This window comes from Rhynchophorus ferrugineus, unplaced genomic scaffold, assembly GCF_030347505.1.
Source record: "Rhynchophorus ferrugineus isolate W39M unplaced genomic scaffold, kcgeb_rfMv2 rfM11, whole genome shotgun sequence".
Lineage (NCBI taxonomy): Eukaryota > Metazoa > Arthropoda > Insecta > Coleoptera > Curculionidae > Rhynchophorus > Rhynchophorus ferrugineus.
The window spans coordinates 4,381,622-4,406,215 of record NW_027472590.1 but is presented as its reverse complement, the minus strand read 5'-3'; the positions used below and the strand labels follow the sequence as shown (position 1 = coordinate 4,406,215).

At 30.3% G+C, this 24,594-nt stretch overlaps 1 protein-coding gene across 1 annotated transcript in view; it reads right to left on the bottom strand.

The window, feature by feature from the left end:
• LOC143204658 (leucine-rich repeat, immunoglobulin-like domain and transmembrane domain-containing protein 2) overlaps positions 1–23,003 on the bottom strand; it is a 51,188-nt gene extending 28,185 nt beyond the window's left edge. Inside the window, exon 1 of the mRNA XM_076417362.1 lies at positions 22,875–23,003. The gene's annotated coding sequence lies outside the window, so the exon portion shown is untranslated. The remainder of the gene's footprint in view (positions 1–22,874) is intronic.
• Between the last annotated feature and the right edge of the window lie 1,591 nt (positions 23,004–24,594).

Here is a 24,594-nt window from a genome sequence, read left to right as displayed (position 1 = left end):
AAAAAGACGCATAAGTATTAATATTTATTTTGACGAAGAATTTGGTTTTTTTTTCTAACCAAAGCTGCAGGTATCACTAAATCATAAGAGTGGAAATGTTACTTAAATAACTCAACAAGTTTCACCCTCTTAAACGGGCTGGGGATGAAGATGCCTCATTCACAGTGCATTCATGATGATTCCATTATTCCATTGAGTTATATCCCAATAACAATAAATAAACCAGTAATATATTCAACAGTTCCGGCTGAGGATTATTTCTTAGTCTGTAGATTGAAAACAGGTGATTCGAAGAGATAATTTGAGTTTTTAAGAGGACGAAATCTACTAGAGCTATGAGAATTTTTTGGTCAGAACATTATTCACTTGCAACAGTCTTCATTCACAAAAGTCTTCTTTCAACGAATATGGCTTTTTTTCGTGTTCAGATAATGTTATTTACTTAAAGTCTAGCCTGCTGGCTTTTTCCATTTTTGAGACCATTATTCCTAGAGGAGAGATAACATTTGCTTAATAAATAGTCTAAATACTAGTACCTAGTTAACATATTTCTTGGAGATTAAATACTATGATTTCCAAAGAATTTCACTGAAAGGAATTAAAGCACAACGTATTTTATATAGTTTTTAATTTTTAACTGATATTATCAAAATTATCTGAATAATCAGTCGATTTTTGTTTATGTCACATATCTTGAAATTCATAAATAATAATCTATATAATATATATAACGTATATTAAATGAATATATATATATATATATATATATATATATATATAGTAGTTAGGGATATTTTTTCGACAGAATATATCAATATACATTAAGATAAGACATACAGTTAAGTTCCTTAAACTGTACTATCCTTGTTTCTACTCTCGATCTAGTTTCTCGCTTCAAACTACGTCCGATATTTATACAGTAAAATGTGACAATATGGTGTTAATTAGAAGCAACGCTCTGTTCTGTCACCGGTAACGTTATAAACTGAATAATTGTCTGGTCATGCCGCAAGTGACTTGTAATTACATCAGCAATGTCTAAACATTCACGGAAATTTACTTTGTATTTAGCGATGCTTTTCATTGCACACCACTTATGACGATAATTTATTTGTAACCAAAATTGCACTTAATTTCGTTACATAGAAGAAAATGGAAAACATTGTTATAAAATGCATAGTACTTAAGGCGCAAATTATAGATAGCAGACAAAACACGTTCGATAATCGACGCACATGAATGGAGGCGTGTTCTGTACACGCTCTTCAAGAAGTATGTTGTAATCAAACAGTCCGCGTTGTAGTCAAAGACATCAAGCGACCGAGTTTTAATTAAAATCACTCGGTGAGTTCGAAAAATGGACGAAAGAAAGGAAAATCGTTTAGCATTCTTTTGCTCTATACCGTTGACGTTTCTCTCATTATGTCCTGTCATCTAAAGATGTATTTTTAAAAGTGGAGTTAAAAATACACCAGACACTTTCATTACAATATTCGATATGGTGTTTCGTAAATAATTAATATTAAATGGCATTGCTACTGTATTTGGTTTTCGTCGTTTAAATTGAATTGAATCTATTTATATACGTTTTAATAATTAATTATAAAAAGTAAACTTCGTATGATATAATATAAGCATAAATATTTAAGCGACATATACCTTGCAAATTTTCTCTAACAATTACAACGCAACAAACAATTATAATATATATTACAATAACCACAAAGTATTGCCACTTTGTTGTATATTGTCGGTAAATTAAAGCTTTTCTTCAAATGGCATCCCCTCCAATGTTATTTGAAACATTTCGACTAAATCATTATATTGATGAAGAAACATTTTTAGTTCTTGGACAATAGTTTGCTTTTGCATCATTCAATTTTCATATCCAGATTGCCCACAAAATAAATATGTAAGAATTCATAATCTGCATCTGTTAGTAGTAAAGTAACTCTTGGTAACTTGTATATTATATTATCATGAAAGTGCATTATGCAACAACTATTATATTTTTGAATTTTAATATGTACGTCTGAGTAAACATTAGAATCATTTTCCATGTCACAAACTAAGCGTTATAGTTCTGCTAACGATGTTAATTTTTCCAATTTTACTTTTCCAGTGGCACAACAAAACCTACGACAATCCGCTTCATTTAAAATTACTTTTAAACGCAACTATGCTGCCAATATAACTATTGTCACTTTCTGTCGTTAAGCACGTAGTGAGATAGGTCGTCTTCTCCTTGACATTGTTGATAATAAAGATAAAGAAAATTATCTCGTATTAAATTTCGGCTAAATAATAATAAATGTGAAATAGATTGACAAAATATGCTTTCTCAGAAACCTTAACCTCATATTTCATATCTACTCTTAGCAGAAGTTATCTCTATCACAATTAGAATGAAATTTAATATTGCCCTTAGCACATAATTACTATATATGACATTTCTTCTTAAATATACCCACATTTGTATGAAATATTATTTATGGTATAGTATTAAACTCTCAATGCCGAGAACTTATCTACAATGGTCAATACATTATACATTTTAATCGCGGTTGGTAATAGGGACTACTAAGTTGAATCATTAGTCATCAATTTTAGGGACAAAATAAGTAAAATCTCGAGTTTTAGTTCAACAACAAATACATTTTACGATCAGATATTCTACTTTTTTTCATACCTCGGTTGAAAGTACGTACTTTCGTCCCTAATAACTAGGAAGAAATTTAAACATTTACTCCCTATGAGAAGTACACCCGCGCCCTTTATAACAGCGGGAAGAAAGAATTTCTTATGCGTATTTATACTGGTAACAGGGGACTATAATTTAACGTTGTCATTAACGTTCCTATCTTTAACCTTAAATATAATCATCAATGTTCTTTTGTCGTCACTCGATTCAATGATCCAGAAAACATGAACAATACGTTATCATCAAATGAATCCACGGACGATGAAGATGTTATACGAAATTTTGATGCAGAAGCGCGATTGAAGTCTATTGATGTCTGTTTGTATACCAATAAAATTCATCAAATTCTATTAATCAAATTATATAAAAAATCGAATACACTACACGGGCCAAATATGCCCAAATTGTGGTGTAATATACTATTATTTAGCTATTCTTAACAAAGTTGTTTAATTTAAACTTATGGAAAACATGTTGTTTTATTTAGAATGTTTATGACATGGGTAACAAATTATGATTTTAAACAATATACAACATCGTACTGTATCGAATATCTGGTGATGCCAGGTGATAGTAGGGAAGGCACCACACATAGAAGACACATAGCTAGCGAAAATAATGTAGCTTCCGGTCGTTTTCAATTGTTGTAAATAATAGCGGTGTAAGTGCCGAGGCTAGACGAAGCTTGTAAGATATTAAATCTGTTAAAATACACCTCATTGTGGCTATAGCCGTAAATATCAAGAAAGTACGACACCATTGAATATACGAGCATTTATAAGAATCCGTAGAACACGTATACAATCCACATGAGAAGGTCCTAATTGAAATATGGTATGCAAAAAAGGGTTTCTTGAATATCAGCGAAGAACCTGTTAACAACAATACTCAAGAACATAAACAGAATAGTCAATGTCTAAGAAACAGATTAGTCGAAATAAAGAAACAGAACCGAATTACGACTTTCCTCAGAGAAGAAGCTCTTAGAACAATCTATTTCACTTCTTTTTATATCTTTGTTATATTATATTATTCGTTTAAATAAATAAACTTACTTTTGCACATTAATTTACGCAAAGAATAGATAAAACAAATTATTTTCTTTACAACATCTTTTCCCTCCTTAACACTCAACAATTAGTAAATACTTATATCACTTTTATGACCTTTATTATATATAAATCTTATATTTTACCTGTAAATTTTAACTTGTTTTTAAAGAAAATATTGTAGAAAAATCACAAACAATAAAACACATGATTCCAAGATCGTAGATGAAACTTTCGCGCTGTGATATGCCTCCAAACTTTCTGGAGGACATCTTATACAACAGAAATACTTTATTCATATTTTCGCCATACGAAGCGTCTTTAATTTATAACCAGAACGCGGCGAGGCACGGTTCCCACGGGAGGTGTATAAAATACTTTTGTTTAATGAAGTCGTTTTTGGTTATTTTTTCTGGTGCCGGCAGCCAGTAAATAAAATCTTTTCCGCGTTGCACTCGTATTTGCATTTAAATTCGGTTTCGCTGCATAAAAGTGTTGAGTACACGGGCACTCTTTATAATACGGAGTTTGCCGAAAAAAAACTGAAAAGGCTTTTCATTGTAGCTTGTTTCATGCTTGCGAAATACCGATTTATAAATGGAAATTTCTTAATTTTATACCGTATTAAGGGTAATTTAAAATTGTTCCATTATTACCTGGTAGATTGTGTATAGAGTTCTTGCGTGAAATGTTAAGATATTGATACTAATGTTGATGCTAAGCTTGCAGTGATTGTCCAGTTTGATGTTTTACGAAAATCCAGGGGAAGAATGATTTTTCTTATTTGTGGAATTTCTGATCATTGTTTGAGTTGATATTTCAAGAAAAAATGGAATGTGAGACTAATATTTATTGTATTACTATTGATCGACTTTTTAAATTCTGTTAAAAGAAAATATCGATTATTTGTTGCGTTGCAAATAACAGGATGACCGAATTGGCTGTCTGTATAGGGAGTAACAGCTCGCAACTAGCAAGCCACAGCTAAGGGGACAATGAAACAAGGTACCCGCTCATGATCAGCTGATACCTTGGCAGTATGAATGAAAAAGGGTGATTAATCAGGTGGGTCAATTTCAATTTGCAATAAATTTTGCCCGATTTAAATCAATCAATAAATCAATTTTGCTGGATCATTATTGTAATAATATTTTTAAAAATGTATAGAGAAATGAAGGGTATAGTACCTCTGAATTCCTGGTCGAGCTGTGTCTGTCTCTCGAGAAGTTAAGTTATTAGTACCTCTGAACTTCTGTTCCAGCTGTGTTTGATCAAAGTGTAGTCAGGATAATGACAACCCAGCTATGTAAAGAAAAAAAGATGAAGTGAATAGTTCAGGTAAATCCTCTTTGGTGTTGTTATTTCAGTTTCGAAGCAAGGATACACTGATAGCATGGCTGCGTAAGCGGAAAATATGTTAAGGACCGATACTCGAAGGCACTAACATGCGGAAAACCCAAGAACGGGCTTCAGAAACAAAAAAAGGTAGTCGACAATAAGCCAACGTCGGTATACTTTTTACACTTTTATGTTTGTCGAAAATGTTTGTCCTTGATGATATTGAAAATTTAGACATTATCGATGATATTTGCGTGTTGAAGCCAATAAAATTATAGATGAAAATCGATCGTAGACCATTTTCTCCATAAACATCGTACTTTAACAAAACAACACAGGCTCCCAATACTAAACAAGACATCTAGCCGAAAACACCCCTAAAATATAACGCTGTTTTCACCCCGTCGAATATTTCCAACGAAAAATAACAACCAGAAATTTCCCTAGCCTTCGAATAATCCCCGATCTATAAACCCTTTTCTCGGGTCTTTTATTTCCTACATAAGGAAAAATCATATATCAGCGCTGGCATATCTCCAACTTTAAAGAATCATTAAACAAATTGATTCTGACGTTTTTTTTGTTACATAAAATAGTAGGAGATAAACCGCAGAGCGAACGCCAAACCTTTTTCCAGATCCGTTGAAACTGAAATTTATATTTTAAAAGGATTTTTTATCGTCGTTATCTCGTGCATAAATTGCGCTTTGGGACGAATAAAAGTGGGCCGATAGTTTTCCGTGTAATTGCTAGTTTTTTCATAACAGTCCTGATTATTTGTTTTGTACATATCGCTCTACTAGTGTAATTATATCTTCTCTTTCTATTTATTTCTATGGATTAATATCAAGCCTGTTTTATTATATATTTTTTTAAATATATCTTAAATTGTCCTTTTACTAATTGGCATTAAGCCTACCGACTGACGGGTAACCAACTTAGAAATCATCCCAGAAGACATCCGATCTTACCCAGCTTGGTTACTGCCATGACTGAGATCATCTTCCCTGTCAGATTTTGAACTCTTGCCTAAGGAAGTAACAAATATTAAACAATCACAAACATACATTAACGACCATGTCCCAGCAGGATTCCAACCCGCCACTATGGCAACATTAGGTGGACCATCCTCTCGCCTACTTTATTATAGATATACAGTATTTACAATAGATGTCGTTACTGTGTATGAAAAGAAGTGCGGATGAAGTTCAACGAATGTTGTTTGAAAAGTGACGAACTTGATACCAAAGACAAAGAACATTCTGTATATCCAAAAATAATTTAAGATCGGGATTTGAAGGCATTACTGGATGATGATCCAGGTAAAGCCCAAGAAGAGCATGCAAAATTGTTTGGAAGAATCAAAATAAATAATTTAAAATAACTTGAAGGAAATGGGAATGATCCAAAAGCCTGGATATTTTGTATCGTTTGAACTATAGTCAAACGACCTTGAATGACTTTTGGTCAGGTATAAAGTGCTGCTTCTACTGCTAAATTTGAGGTACAAAAAGGAGGATTTTTCATCCTAGTATTACTGATGCTGAAAAGTGGATCCAGTATAAAAATCCGAAGCGAAAAATTCATGGGAATCAACTGGTTATGCATCAACAGTAACGGCAAAAATGTTTGCTATAATTGTTGAGTGTTTTTGTCAGAAAAAGCTCTATATTTTACTCCCTGGTCAAATGTACAAGTTTCCTTGATTAAATGTTTTTGCATTTTTTTATCCTTCTCTCGTTTACTTATCATAATATATCTATTTAAAATATTGCTACACTAAATTACTTTTGGGCAGATTTTTAAGAAATAATTTTAAAAGAACGACTGACAAATGAGACAACTATTCACGCAAGAACCACGGAAGAATTAACTTTAAACAGATGGAATAAAATCAGTAGTGCTTTTCCAGTCAATCGTAGGATATGTGGAAACATTACAAGAATTCACAATGCAGAAATTTAAGTTATTCTCAATTAAAACCATCATTATATATTAGTCCTTCAGATTTCCTCCTTCACTCTATCTAGTGGATCGCTCACGGTCTAACTTATCATCATTTCACTTATGAAGAAATACAAAGTCCATCTTAGAACCTAATGTTGTTTATAATAATGAGCGTTACTCTGCATAAAATGAAATAGCTACCAACTTCTCTGAAAAAGAATTTAGAGGTATGAATACCCTCGAAACCGATTTGCACCCTCCATATTCAGTTGGTCCACAATAATATTAAATTTCGAGAGAGATTTCAATATCAAAATTAACTTTCAGTGAAAAATTATACAGTAATATTCATAAAATAGACATTTATATTTAAATTTACGGAATATTGTTGAAACAAATTTATATAAGCAGCTTATTTAAATTAAAAAAACCCAATTTTATTTGATATAATTTTCCAAAAATTATTTTAATATAATTTTTATTTAACTGATAATAAAAATAGTGTTTATTTAGCACGATTTAAAAACTTGTTAAAAACTGTAACAGAACAAGATTGGACATGGAAATAGAGCGTTTATTTCTCTCTCGGCTTAAGAGCGTGATATTTTATTTTCGCCTCTCCTTTTTATCGACGTAATCTTGTGCATAAATTTCTATTCGGCAATCCTCCATTTAACCTGACACTTTGCCGGGACTTTGAATTATTCAATTTTGTGAATGAAACGTGACTAAGACACTTCCAATAAATTCAGGCCTGACCTTTGTCCCTACAAATTACTCGACAGTCGTATCGAACAAAATAAAACAACAACTGAAATAGAAACCCTCCCGCAAACTGATGGCGGGACAGTGTAGATACTATATCACCGGAAATAAACAATGCCTCTTGGATTTATTTATGTATATATACAGGGAAACTATTTGAAGAAAATACAGAAAAATATAATAAGAAAATATAAAATCGAACCTGATTAACGTTATTTAATGTATAGATTTCAAAAATATTTATGTTTATGATATTTAAAGTGTCACATAAAATTACTTTAGTTTACAAAAGGATTGACAGGAAAATCGTTCGAAAAATACCGGTTTCACCAAATCAATCAGTCTTCGTTCCAACCACATATAGAAAATTAAACATGCGTACTGTTGACTTACCAGTGTTTCCAAAGTTTCCTAGTAAACAAATTTATAATGATTTAAATCTGTTTGCATAATTCCATATATGCTTGACATTATCAATTTAGTATCATTAATGTATGTTATTTTTTGTTGTATTTTTAAGTTATATATTTTTTTCTACTTGAATATTTCCATGTTATACATTGCTCTTGCTCTACTGTCCATCGGATTTATATAATACCCTAATAACTTAAAAACTAACTAATAATCAGTCTTCATAATGCCGAATACTACCCGCAGAAGGACCACTAAATTATGCAGCTTTGGAATTTTTTGTAAAATTATAATTCTGGCATATATTCTTAATATTATTATATTCTTCTTTACTTTCTACTTAACTTATTATTTTTCGAGAGCAGCTTAGAGTCTACACAATTTTTTTATAGGTACATCCTATATTACTAGTAAAATTATCTTTTTATTATATGGTGTAGATAATATCGGATACTATCAACAAAATGTCTCATTAAATAATCCGGGCTCAGTATTTCTTTGAAAACCTAAACTCATAATTCAGAAATATATGATTGCCACTTACTTGTTTTTTCATAAGATTAGCAATTTGAACGTAGAGAAGTTTCGTATTAAGAGAGTCGATATTATGAATAGTTATTATTAATAATTACTATTAATTATTATTAAGAATTATTAATAATTATTAATAATTATTAATAATTATTATTAATTATTAATAATTATTAATATTATTAATATGCAATAATGCTGGATGTTGTCCGCAAAAATATATTTTTCTCGGCAAAGTCATAACATTATATAGCCATTATTGGTATATGATTCCCATTTTGTTATTTTCTCCGTTAACTTATTATTTATCAATGTAAACACTATAGTTCATCGACAGCAGAATACCGCTTAGGCAAGCTTCGTATCAACGCAGTCTGTACTATGATTACCAGTGGGTGTATTTTTTATTTTGCCTTCAATATAATTCTGGGTATTGTCGGCGAGAGAACCAATAAGTTAAACGGCGTCTTCTGTAAAATAATTATTCAGTGATGTATAATAGCCACATTTTAATTTTTGTAAACAGTATAAACACCATAGATTTTCGGAAGCAGTTTAGAACCTATTCAAGTTCTATATGAATACAGTCGATAGTATGGATATTAATAAGAGTATGTTATTATAGTGCGGTTTATTTTTCGCGAAAGCAACACTTAATTATTTGGCTAACGATTTTTTCAAGAATAGTATATTTTGCTGGAATCGTAATTCAGAAATATATGATCGTTACTTTCTTATTTTCTACCTGAACTATAAGTAAAGTTATTATAATTTTAAGAATAAAATAGACCCCACCTAAGTTGATTCTAAGATTACTACTAATACTATATTTGTGTAAACTATGGTCGCGATATTCTTTCCAGAAACTTATATTGGCTAGAACCGTAATTCAGAGATGGCTAATTATTTTTTACCCTGGCCTATTATTAAACCTGTTAGCGTTTCAAATGTATGTTAGAGCTTACCCAGGTTTCGTTTGACTACAGTTGATATTATGGTTACTACTAAGAATGTCTTTCCATTTTCTGGTAAGATAATGCCGGATACTGTATATTTCATTGAAAGAAATATTTTTTCTTAATAATAATTCAGGGATATACGTCTGCTACTTTCTTATTTTCTCCCTGACTAATTATTAAACCTATTGATGTATCAAGAATCGATTAGAGCTTACGTAGCTTTTGTCTGTCTACATTTGATACTCCGTTTACTACTAAGAGTATATTTTATTTTACGGTGAAGATAATGCCGGATACTGTCCGCGAAAGAACCATTAAATTATGCGGGCTCGCTATATTTTCAAAAAAAAAACGTAAAATAACGCGAGATAAACCGCAAACAGTGCTCGGTTATCGTTTACCAGGCCCGGCCTCGCCGAAATTTATTCGCGTTCTCATCTATTCCAGTAATCTGGTTCATAAATTTCGAGTTCGGTAGTATCGATCCGGACCGAAAACTGACGCCCCCCGCGTCCCGCGCCCTCCCTCCCCGCCGCCATCGTCTCTTAGTTATTCAATTTGTAAATGAAACGTGGCCGCGAAACTTTCCGAAATAAATTCCAATCTGACTTTTGCTCCATCAAATTATCCAGGCCGGCGCGCAGTCGTTGCAGGAAAAAATACAGCTGATTAAATTGGAATTTGCGGATACCGGATGGCGGGACGACGAAACTTCGGGATAAAAGATTCGGGAGGTAGTTATAAATAATTAAGTCGGCTTGTCGTGGATTAATTTTGTTTAGTCATGAGCGTCTACCTCGTACCTGCTGTAATTGCTACTAACTACAACAATAAGCGGCATAACCAATGAAGGTAGTTAATAATTCGTCGGTTTAGTTGAGATTATTTAGTTATCTCGCGTCCCAGAATAAGCCTATGGTAGTTATGCTGTTTTTGACTGAGTTTGCTTAACTCGTTATTTATCAAATAAATGGATGCAATAAAATAAAGGTATCTTTGTAGGATCTAATATTAGGTATCTCAAATTCTCCACTAAAAACCTTATTTAACAGTTTCTGAACGGCTCATAGAATTTTGTTCATCTAAGAGCGAAGACTCATTTTGAGGAAGGACACTAGAATAGGGAAAATATGTAAAATTTTACGGTTTTCCTTCGATATGCTTCTGACACTATAACAGTTAGTGCTTTTATTATGCTTATTTCGATGTACAAAATGCACAACATTCTGGTCTGCTTAACTCATTCTTGATCTAACAGGTGCTCCATACAGATCTGTTCCGATATACGATACGTTTTTTTTTGAAAATATAGCGAGCCCGCATAATTTAATGATTCTTTCGCGGACAGTATCCGGCATTATCTTCACCGTAAAATAAAATATACTCTTAGTAGTAAACGGAGTATCAAATGTAGTCAGACAAAAGCTACGTAAGCTCTAATCGATTCTTGATACATCAATAGATTTAATAATTAGTCAGGGAGAAAATAAGAAAGTAGCAGACGCAGACTATTAAGAAAAAATATTTTTTTCAATGAACTATACAGTATCCGGCATTCTCTTACCAGAAAATTAAAAGACATTCTTACTAGTAACCATAATATCAACTGTAGTCAAACGAAACGTAGGTAAGCTCTAACATACATTTGAAACGCTAACAGGTTTAATAATAGGCCAGGGGAAAAAATAAGTAGCCATCTCTGAATTACGGTTCTAGCCAATATAAGTTTCTGGAAAAAATATCGCGACCATAGTTTACACAAAGATAGTATTAGTAGTAATCTTAGAATCAACTTAGGTGGGGTCTATTTTATTCTTAAAATTATAATAACTTTACTTATAGTTCAGGTAGAAAATAAGAAAGTAACGATCATATATTTCTGAATTACGATTCCAGCAAAATATACGATTCTTGAAAAAATCGTTAGCCAAATAATTAAGTGTTGCTTTTGCGAAAAATATCTAAACCGCACTCTCACGTGCGCACTCTACGCACTCTGTATTCATAGAAAACTTGAATTGGTTCTAATCTGCTTCCGAAAAACTATGGTGTTTATACTGTTTACAAAAATTAAAATGTGGCTATTATACATTACTGAATTATTATTTTACAGAAGATGCCGTTTAACTTATTGGTTCTCTCGCCGACAATACCCAGAATTATATTGAAGGCAAAATAAAAAATACACCCACTGGTAATAATAGTACAGACTGTGTTGATACGAAGCTTGCCTAAGCGGTATTCTGCTTTCGATGAACTATAGTGTTTGCATTGATAAATAATAAGTTGATGGAGAAAATAACAAAATGGGAATCATATACCAACAATGGCTAAATAATGGCAAAGTTATGACTTCGCCGAGAAAAATATGTTTTTGCGGACAACATCCAGCATTATTGCATATTAATAATATTAATAATTATTAATAACAATTAATAATAACTATTAATAATAACTATTCATAATATCGACTCTCTTAATACGAAACTTCTCTACGTTCAAATTGCTAATCTTATGAAAAAACAAGTAAGTGGCAATCATATATTTCTGAATTATGAGTTTATTTTTTCAAAGAAATACTAAGCCCGGATTATTTAATGAGACATTTTGTTGATAATATCCGATATTATCTCACCATATAATAAAAAGATAATTTTACTAGTAATATAGGATGTACCTATAAAAAAATTGTGTAGACTCTAAGCTGCTCTCGAAATATAATAAGTTAAGTAGAAAGTAAAGAAGAATATAATAATATTAAGAATATATGCCAGAATTATAATTTTACAAAAAATTCCAAAGCTGCATAATTTAATGGTCCTTCTGCGGGCAGTATTCGACATTATGAAGACTGATTATTAATTAGTTTTTAAGTTATTAGGGTAGTATATAAATCCGATGGGGAGTAGAGAAAGAGCATTCAATAACATGGAAATATTCAAGTAGAAAAAAATACATAACATAAAAATACAACAAAAAATAACATATATTAATATTACTAAATTGATAACGTCAAGCATATATGGAATTATGCAAACAGATTTAAATCATTATGAATTTGTTTACTAGCAAACTTTGGAAATACTGGTGAGTCAACAGTACGCATGTTGAATTTTCTATAAGTGGTTGGAACGAAGACTGATTGATTTGGTGAAACCGGTATTTTTTGAACGATCTTCCTGCCAATCCTTTTGTAAACTAAAGTAATTTTATGTGACACTTTAAATATCATAAACATAAATATTTTTGAAATATATACCTTAAATAACGTTAATCAGGTTCGATTTTATATTTTCTTATTATATTTCTCTGTATTTTCTTCAAACAGTTTCCCTGTACATATACATAAATAAATCCAAAAGGCATTGTTTCAGATCTGTTCCGATATTTGATACGCTTTTAGAAACTTATTGTGACTCTGCATCGTATCATATCAATTTTAGATTTGGTTTAAACGATTTAAACATGATAAGATGATGAATAAGTTAATTCAAGAAAATTTGTCTGCGAATAGAGAAAAATGCTTGAGATCAGTTTCCATTTTGCGAATATATTACAAACTAATTTACGGATTATGAATATACCTTTCTTTCACTAGGAGTTAGAATATTATTATCTCCACCAGAGAGATAGATTGCCTCCACCAATTTTTTGAGATTCTCCTATTTGACAGCTTTTAGCTTTTTCATAATTTTATGAGTTTTTTGATTTATATTATTTTCAGTATATATTTATATAGCACTGATAAATAACTGACTTTTTTTGTTGCTATACTTAACAGATTGTCTAAAGTTTGTGTTTCTAGTTAAAATAACATCTTAAACAAAATAACCGTATGAAATTAAGCTTTAGTTCTCACTTCATATTGAAGGGTAGCTTATATATCGCCTTTCTGGAAATACTAAAGCTCGTTATTTCATTATCCATGGCCAGACATAGTAAAAACTTGCTTCAAACGTTCCCATACATAAAACATAAGGTTGCAGTCAGAGATTCCCTATTTTTGCTGTCGAAATTAAGCGGGGGCCCCCGAAGTTGTCGGCCGAATTCGGGTGCAAAATTTATGTTAACGGCTTTTTCCATCCAATATTGTTGTCCGCCAGGCAGCAGCATAATATCGGGACAAATGCCGGTGTCATTTTATGAATTCAAGCAGTTCCCGGCAAAGTTAATGCCGGAACACTGACAAATATAAAAGAAAATTTATCGGGCGGTGGCTGAGTCGCAGTCGCCGTTTCTACGTCCATTTTATTGCATTAATAATTCACAAACTTTGGGTTTGTATATTAGTCCCGACCTCCCTTGTTTTCTTTATTAGCGGCAGCGACACACAATTAACGTTTTTCGCATAATTTCTTCGTGTTAGAGGGTCGAAGATAAATATAGCTGGGTGATGATGGTAGTTTGTGTGTATATGAGCGACCAGAAAGTAAGAGTAACTCATGTATTCTTATATTTTCTCATTTTAAAAGGCTTTTAGTAAAGAATAAGGTGACTAAAAAAGATTGCTTGTGATGTAGATCTTTTCTAAAAAGAACAATATCCACAATTTTTCCCAAAAAAAGCAGAAACTTTTACTTTTATGTAAAAAGTTTATCTGTTAAACATTTTAAAGAAAACAGTCTGTTGACCGCCGTTGGTCCCACAGCCATTAAGTTCAGGCAAATTTTAAGCCATATTTTACCCGGGACCCAGTTTTATCACATTGAGATATTTCCGGGGAGCAAATCCCCCAGAGTCCTGCATAGGCACTTAATCACGACAAGAAAGAAAATAACTTTCCTCGACTTTGCAAACCTCTCAATTCTTTACTTACGACGAGCGTATTTTACGTTTCGCCTTTGCTAGAAATAATCTAGTCTGATCGATCTCGGACGGTTCCTTTCGAAAGGAAAAAATAACTGGCTTATCTTACACATAATTTATACCTTTTATTTCCTAAAGATTCACAACTATTTCTTCATTGTCTGAAATTTTCTTAGACAATATATTATTTATTTTTTCCCATTATAATGATTTAATTATTTATTTTTACAAAATTATTACGTTAAAATTTATCCGCATTATAAAGTGGCAATCATACCTAGTTAAATTAGGAAAATAATTTCAGTTAAATGTGCTATATATTTATTAACAATTGTGTAACTGCATCCAATATAAATGTTATATTACTGTTTAAATATTATTAGACGCTATATTAGTTAGTTTTTCAAGTCCTAGGAATTTAATAATGTATATGTACATTATTGTTATGTTATTTTTTATGTGTAATATAAAGTTGGTATCATAACTAGAAAAATTATGACAACTCTTCCAAATATATATTTTTTCTTTACTATGTAATAGAAATTATAGTATTATAGAAGTATTATAGAAGTGTTCAATGGTGATAAAGAAGGAAATATTTCAAATAATCAATGGGAGTCACAAAAACACATTCATTTGTTCTCAGGTTGAAATAAATAATTTGTTTAAATAAATAAAAGCATACTCAATATTAAACCGGGTTTTTTTATAATATAGGACTTTATATCAAATATTATTCTTTATAGTTATCACCTGTAATATATTCCCTAAAAGAATCAGTCCATTTTGATCGCACTTAACATTATAGTTAAAATATATCTATAACATCAATTTAGAAATATGATTTAATAACTTTAGATGCTCTCGTGTATTTTTTTCTGGATGTTCTGAAAGCAATGAAGTCAAATTTATATATTGGCTGAGTCACCAGTTTAATAAGATACACATTAAAAGTCAATATCGTAATATGGGTAAACATCAACCAGAAGAGATTCACTCTATTTGTTTTCCAACCAAATATTACAGAAAATTAACCTATATACGTATATCTAAATTTGTTTTTTCATAATCTATATTTCGAAACCACTATTTGCGTCGGTTTGACACGTTTTCAATTTATTTTTCAATTTTCATTCCTATATGAAATAACTGAAAATAAACGTTCGCTTCAAAGGGGCGCTTTCTATTGAGAATTTGCGGCTGTATACAAATGCACGAAACAATACGTTTAACATATATAGCCGGGTGGTAATAGATGAGTTAAAATTCGACCTCATTTTTAATAGATAATGAATCATAAACAATGGAAGAGTCCGTGTGTAATTTTCCTAATCGTCATGAGAACAAAAAATATATTTAATGTGAAAATACATTTTTGAAACATACAAATACAATACGTACAAATTTGAAATATAGTCTTTCTACTATCTATCCTACCAAAATTAACCTTACCGCCACCAGCAATTCTCAAGCCTTACATATAGATAGTGCCACCTCCTTAACATCCTTAACCTAACCTATTGGATCGAACCTTTAGACGACACGTATCAAAACTTAATGATAATGTGGTGTTCAGTTTAATAGTTACCCAAGAGTAATAGTCATCGTATTAGGCAGTTTTACCATAATACACTTAATACATAATTCAGGATGATTTGTCTTAAAAATTCCATTTAGATACTTGGACTCTGGATAACAAAAAAGAAGAAAAATACGATAAAATCTACCATCCAATTAAAATTATAAGTATGAAAACACTGGTCCAACTTTTCTCGTTTAAAATTTGCTAAAACTTTTTATCTCCTCTGTTCACTTAACCTTAATTTATTAAATTTCTTTTATATTATTGTTTCCATATCCCCTACTCTTTCAGACAATAGAAAAATTCAAACAAATTCAAGATTAAATAAACCATGCTATATGTTAACGATTTAGGAGTACGCAATAATTCTTCGAAGAATATTTTATGTAATATATATATATTATATATATATATCATTTGGTATATAATACAGCTTTCAGCATAACAATGTCTAAAGTATCTTTATGCAAATTTCATTAGCTCAGAAAGTCCCTGATGGCAGACATTTAGGTATCATTTTGCAAGAGAAATTTGTTTACTTTTTGAAAAAAAAACGTTGGCATTCATAGCAAAATTGAAAAAGTTTTTTCGTCGTTTGTAACACAATCAACAAAAAAAATAACACGTTATCTGAATATAAAACAGAGGATTTGTCTTTCATCAGTTCTGCTATATAGTCTGTTGTTGACTATAAAAATAAAATATTTTTTATATTGTTCTATTTTATTTCACTAAATATTAACATCATAAGCGGAAACATAAAGGATCTCTATATAGAATATATAGAAACCAATGAAAATGAAATAATACTTAGTAGATAAATATTTTTTTATTTCTAAATAAAATTTATATTATTACATAATTCAAATATTAACCGTACATAAAGAAACCAATTATAAATGAACATGTTTATTCAAATCACTCAAAATTAAACTATATAACAAAACTTAATTGACTTTCATCGACAATTGGTGTCTTCAGAAGAACTATTACATAGTTAAAAGGATCTACCGAAATCCAAAATTTGACCATGTGGGCGATCAACATTTACTGTATTCTTTTAAATTGATGCTATTTGATTTCTATCTATTTGGAAAAATGCTGCCACAATATTCACATTTTTCTTATTTGAAAATATTTTATTTAATTTTTAACACACCTTGTAATTTTCAATGTTGAGAGAGAAAGAGAAGGATATTGCTGAATAAGAGAAATTGTACACATGTTACGCTAATGCCCGAAGCTAAATCGTTTACTAAATATCTCGTCTCAGTGCGGTTTCAGTATTCGCAAGGTGTTTTCATCTCGCAGGAGTCTGTCACCGCAGGAAACGGGTAACTCTGTCAGCGAGAGAACGTGGAAACTTACAACTATCAAATTTGAATAATCCTCTTGATTACAGCTGAATGACGTCTAGTTATGAGCATTTTTTGCAACATTTTAGGAGAAATTAAAGTTTAACCTTAACTTAACTAAACTGTTTAAAAACTCTTATAAAACTGTGGCCCGTAATGCATACTTGAGGCGAGTTTATAAATAAAACAAGCACCGGCGAAGTCCTTAATGCAACCTTTTACCATTATCTTGCATTATCCCTAGAAGAAAAGTTTTCATCAACGACAGGAATATTTTTACAAAGCGCCAGCGTATGGGAAAAGTTCCAAAGTGATGAATATGTGATGGTTATTGTTCCCCAGGCCATTTTTACCTAGTTTAAGTTTAAGTTTCGCGGAACTATGCTTTCCCGGTTTATTTACGGGTATATTTCGGTGAGATATACAAACAGAAAAACTGATATTTTTAAGGAATGCTGCAAATAAGGAGAATAAAGTTTAAAAACAGTTCTTTTTATATTGGTTAACATTAGTTTATAATAAAGGTCGTATTATTATCCTTATTACAATAATTTATTAGAAAGAATACTAAAGAGAAACAACGCAGTTGAACTTGAAATGTAAACAAATATGTATAAGGAAGTATAGAAATGAATAATTTATTAATTGAAGTTGTAAGTTGGTGAATTACGACTAGTAGTGGTTTAATAATATTAAATACAAGTTTATCCACCTTATAATGTACCAAAAACATTGTATCGATCTTTCAAAATCTGAAAGTCTTCCTTTATGCATCGAAAGAAATATTACTTCAAACTTTTAACAACTCAAGAAGAAAAGGACTACATATAGGAACCGGAGATGAACTACTTTCACTACTTTTTTTGAATAAAGCATAAAAATATCATTCAATTGTGCATGTAATAAACAAAAACCATTAAAACTTTTTTATGATTATTATATATTAAATTTATTATAAAATACAATATCAATCTCCTTACTTTGTTAGTATGCAATTGTTTTGATATGTAGTGGCAACTAATATGTGGAAAAATTTACAGAGGTGTATAAGTCCAGCCATGAAAGTCAATTTGTTGATAAGTGTTACCGCCTACTTCATCAACGGAATACAATGATTAATACGACATAGATTGTCAAATAAAACATTCTATTTTAACAATAAAGCAAAATATTTCCCCTTAATCGTCCGACATCCTACCATAGAATTTAGATGTGCTTCCTAGTACTTCAGACATAAATTCATTCGGCTTTAAATAGAACACAGTTTCAGCCTTTTTAAACTTAAGAATAAAAGAAGACCCATGAAAGCACTCTCACAGAACAGTAATATTAAAACCGTTTATAACAAGAAAATATATATATGATGTATACTACAAACAACAGTAATTAAATATATGTTATCCTTAATCCATGCCTTATTTGTTTCAGTTAAGAATATTCAATTTTAAAGCTATCGATTGCTAAAGAGTTTAATTTAGGTATTAATTTTTATTTGATTATATTAAGGACCATCATAGTTCCAACTATGCAGAAATAATTCATATTTCGAAGAAATTTCTTGGAGTTATGCATTTAATGAAGCCACAAAGATGGGGAAATATGGTTTAAAAATGTATTAAGGGACCAAACATTATTCACTTCAAAACCCTCAAAAAATCACCCTATATAAGTGACCCCACCACATATTAATGCAGTTTATGCTGCAAACTTATAAAGTGCCCTTCAAATTTAGCTCACCGTCTAGCCAACCCATTGTTACGTAATAAAAGATCCATTAACTCTTTAATTACCGCACAACAATGATGGAAATGTATTCGAGACCCTGTCGATCATCGTCGACAATCCGTTCTATCGCTAGTTCACCCGCTGCAAATTTTACCATAACCTCCATCGAGACGAGAATTAAAACGTCCTTTGTTCGGTGCCTAATTAAAAATCCAGGTCAGAAAAAAATCCGGATGAATACGAAAGGGTTTTTTTGCGGGCCAGGCTTTCCAGCTAGTCGCGCGAAACAAAAACTCCGGTCTTTTTTCTGGTCCGTCATTTTCTTAGCCGCTCTGAGGGCGTTTTTATGAATCAGATAATATTAAAAGTTTGGGCAGTTTTTCGCTATAGAAAACCGTGGAAGGTCATTACCGTTTTATACGTTTTTTAATGTAGTCATTATACTTTAAAAGCTCTTTTCGAACGGGCATTTTATTCAATATATTTCAAACCGTAGCTCCAGTATTCTAAGCTCTAAAACATATTCAGGACTCAGTTGTTCAGCTACACAAACACAGTTGGATTTTTTTTTTAAATAAAATTATCAAATACATAAATTGCACAATATAATACAATTGTCAACTTTTTTCTTGAATTTACTCTTTATATTGGATATATATTAACTTACTTTGTAACTTCTTATGTTATTTTTAAATATGCGGATGCTTTTATTGTTACACTTTCTATAATACCTGAAGGATAGATTGTCATAGTTTCCAGTTTTGAGAACTTGCCGGAATATAAAATAATTTGTTGGGTCTAGATCATCAGACGTTGTAACTTTTAGAGACTGGTCTATAAATATGTGGTATATAATAAATTGATGTAAAATAAGAGATAATTTTGAAAATATAAACTGATTTTCTTTAGTCGATGTTAAATAAATTATTGCTTAAATTATCTTATTATTATATAATTCAGGTTACAGCTCAAAATAGTATCGTTAGGGTCAATCTGTCTGTAAAAATTATGCTAACTTAGTAGTATTTCTATCAAATTAATATCAACATAATATTAATTTAGTCAAAAAACTACATTCAAATTAATATAATAAATAATTGATAAATAAAGGTAAATATGAACAAACGCGATAAGGATTTTCGCATTTTATATTAAAATATTAATTACTCATTTAAACCAAGAATTAAAAATATATATATGTATATAATATAAAACTGGCCATACTTATTATAAAATTGAATAACCTTAAAACCTATGATAATATGTACTATAGCATTTACCGTAAACGTTAATATTTTTAGATTATGTCTTAGACAAAGATAAACAAAATATATTTGGCTAAAAAAACGTCAATCATATTTACAAAAATTATGAAAAAGTTTTTACAGGAAACAATATTTACGTATTTTACGTTTTCAAAATTGACTATTACAGTTTGACGCTAAAATTAGAATTTAATTAACAAGATGGTGGTACGCCTTGGTCTCAACTGCTAATAGAAATTAGCAATTTGTGTATCACGACATAGTCTTGCCGAAGCGCTGACTTCTACATCAAAATTTAATTAGCCGGCAAATTAGCATACAGGACCACTACACGACATGACGAACAACTAGAATCTGCAAAATTAATTAGCATATTAACTTAAATTATCTTTATTGTAGCGGGCGACCTACATCGAAAGTTCTTTCACCAGAGAAAGTGTAATTTATTTAAGAAGCAAAAACTAGTGAAAATACCGAAATAAAATTTTTAAAGGAATGATAATTTGCATGTACCAGAATGCAAAAGAATACATATAAAAAGTAGAAGACACATATCATATCACACAACTACTGAAACTATTGCAAGCAATCGCTACTAAAAATAATTAATAAACGCAGAAAAATGTTTCAAAAGACCAGACAGCATTAAAGGAGTTATTAATTAATACTATTAATTACTTGATAAGCGTATTGCAGCAAGCTTCTCAAAAATGTATATAAAATAATATTTATTAAAATTTCTAAAAATATATAATTCCTAAATATATATGAAACCTAAAATATTATAGGTTTTAATGTATCTTTATATATAAAAAAAGGTTTCTAATTTAAATTTATAGTGACACAATACTGTTGCAAAATTCGAGCTCATTTTACAAAATATAAACAGTTTTTAATAAACCCGTGATTTTGTCTCAATTATATTGTAGTTAAATAATAATGTTTTTGAAGGCTTTAAATAAATTTAAGAAATATATAAAATACATTGTAATCACTATAACAAGAGAGTTGAAAAAAAGTAAACCCAAAAATATTTGATATGAAGAAATGGCTGTTGGCCCTCATTGTAGATTAAGGTATAGATTACTTATTTAATCTAAGACTTCCGTAGAAGAAATTTAACGCATATTTACTAAACTATTGAGTATTATGTCTAAAATATACAACTTTAATATACGTACTATAACAAGTACCATAAAATTTGCCATCATGAAACGTCAATCATACTGACAAGAACTATGCAAAATTTTAGGGACAATATTATTACCAATGAAACGGTAATTATAGCCAAGAAAATTATGGAGAATCTTTACAAACAAAATTCTACATATATTATATATTAACATAGTATAGTACTGTATTTCTGGTGTTTTCAGATGAATACTTTATTTTATGATCGATTCAGAACTAATAAAACTAAAGCAGGTTATATTTTTGCGGGTTAAAAAAGAAAACAACTTTCATCGATGGGAGTACACTAAGTTTTGGCATAATCAGGTATATATATTATTCTAAGATCTATTGAGAACCATTGAAATTATTGCAATGTTATTACTAACATTAATTTAAAATACAAAAAACTATATTTTTTAACAAAAGAACCGGCAACCGTAACCAAGAAAATTATGACAAATTTTTATACAAATACTTATTACAAATGGCTGCAACACTATCCAAAAAAATGTTAAAAATTTTATGGTTGATATGTACGTATATAAACAATGAAATGCAGATTTAAAAAATATTAACCCCTTTTATGGTAGTAAAAAATAATATTATGCTTTTACATTACATTATAAAATCGATAGAATATTTTGAAATATATTTAGAACTAGTAAATCAACACAAGACATCATTAATATTCATTTGAAACAAAAAACAAATAAAATATTTTTTAAAAGAAAACTGTCAATAGTATACAAAAAGTGGGAAAATGTTTTACACAAAATATATATTTTATCTTAACAAAATTATACATTTTTAAATTCATGTTAAAAAAAATGTTATTATTAGCACATGGATTTGTGCCTTTATAACTATGCAATACAAAAAGCACACAAAAAATATACACAAACAAGTATTTAATGCGAAATAAATTCTCTAATACAACTAAAATTATTTTTCTTCTTCTACATAATAATACAGACAAAATATATTTTACAAAACAATCATTAATCGTAACCCAAAACACTATGGAATGCACTATATATATATATATATATATATATATATATATATATATATATATATATATATATATGAGAGAAACTTTTATAATTTTTTTACAAAAGAAACGGCAATCATATTCAACGAAATTATGAGAAAGAAAAAGTATTTGAAATTACATCTTAAGAAATTAACTCATATGTATATAAATATGGTTTCTAATTTCATTTCATTTAGATCTACATATGTAAACGGGACAGTGATCAGAACTTACAAAGCTATTTTCTAACCGTGCATATATCGTCCACACTAAACCACGTTGTCGTAGCTTACTACGGCTGCTAGTTGGCAAAATATCGTCCTTCGAATCCCATTTTGGGTAGCGTCCGCGTGTCGGCGAATTTAAAAGACTGACATCGGCGTCGGTTATGGCGACGCCCTGCAACGCCGGCCCTTTTAGAAAGCGTCACTACGCCGGTCCATCCGGATTATTATCTTAAAGGATTCCGGTCGTGGTATTTCGGCTCAGGAGTGGGCCGTTTCGTCACTAATGGATCTAATTCTGCCACAATACGATTAAAATGTTTTATATTGGTTTCGTAATAAACTTTAAGAAAATTAATGGAGCCCTGGAGAGCTCAAATATTTTTTATAAAAAATATCGCAATTTATATGAGTTTATTTCAAGAAAAAGTTTATAGCTTTGACATTGTAGTAATAATATATACTTTTAAAATGACCAGAAAACTATTTGAAAGAGCTTTCTCGATAAATACGTTCATAAAAGAAGACAGAAATGCCAAAATCAAATAAAATGTCATGGAATTGGGCATCTATCTATAACATACCTAATATTAACTTCTCCAAATTGTCATTTACAGTTTGAAGTTCAGTGCATTATTCCAGATGCATAGCATAATACTATATTTCTGGCAATATTACACATATTTCTGGACAAATTCTTTTAGGATCCGTTCAGGCCTAAGAAAACTACTGTAAGTTATGATAAACATTAATTTAAACTAATTTGAACTGATAGGATTAATTAAACCAAAAGTCTTCTGGGAAGAAATATGGCAATATATATATATATATATATATATATATATATATATATATATATAACTGCTGAATCACATGCTGCCGTGACAATGTTTAAACTAGATAGTTAAATAAAAAGTGCAATTTCATCAGTAATATTTTGCGGAATTAATGCACTTACGGAATTACACTTTACTTTTGTAGAAGATGAGATATAACATATATTTAGTTTTGCGAATAAGTCATAAAATATGAGCAATTGAGATTGTATTGAAACATACCATGACAATAGGAAATAACGTCCTTGAAAAATGCGTAAATAATTCGAAATAGATCATTACGTAACTTATAATATAATATATAATAAGGAGCAAAGAAATACTAACCAAATGTTTAATTTGCTTATGGGTCCTCCTTTTCCCTCCATACTTATGCGACTAAGAAACCATATGAAGGCCAGTTTACTTGAACATAAAACAGCATTGTACCTACTTTGATTATTATATTTCTGTAGCAAAAAATTGAATACTAAAATAAAAATTATAGAGCTATTTATTCGAAAATAAGCAAGCAATGAAATCGAAGCTGTGATCCGTATTCGACGAACGAATTTACCTGCAAATAACGCAATTTTGGCGAGAATTAAAAAAATAACTGGCTTCGTGAAAACCTAAAATTTATTTCACGCCGTGACGAACAATAAAGTTTAAATTATTGCGTGCGACCGTTGATTTATTCATAGGGCGTTGAAAATTTGATTTCTGACCCGAAAATTAACGTTAATTTTTTTTTAATTTTCTACGATTGTCAGTTCTAATCACATGTACGACCAATATACAATATTAGAGGAATTAACTAAAGGTAATGTGGTTTATACAAGAATTATAGGGTATTCCAAACTGTTAAAACATCTATGATCGGTAGTTATAAACAATAAAGAAGCAACAATAAAC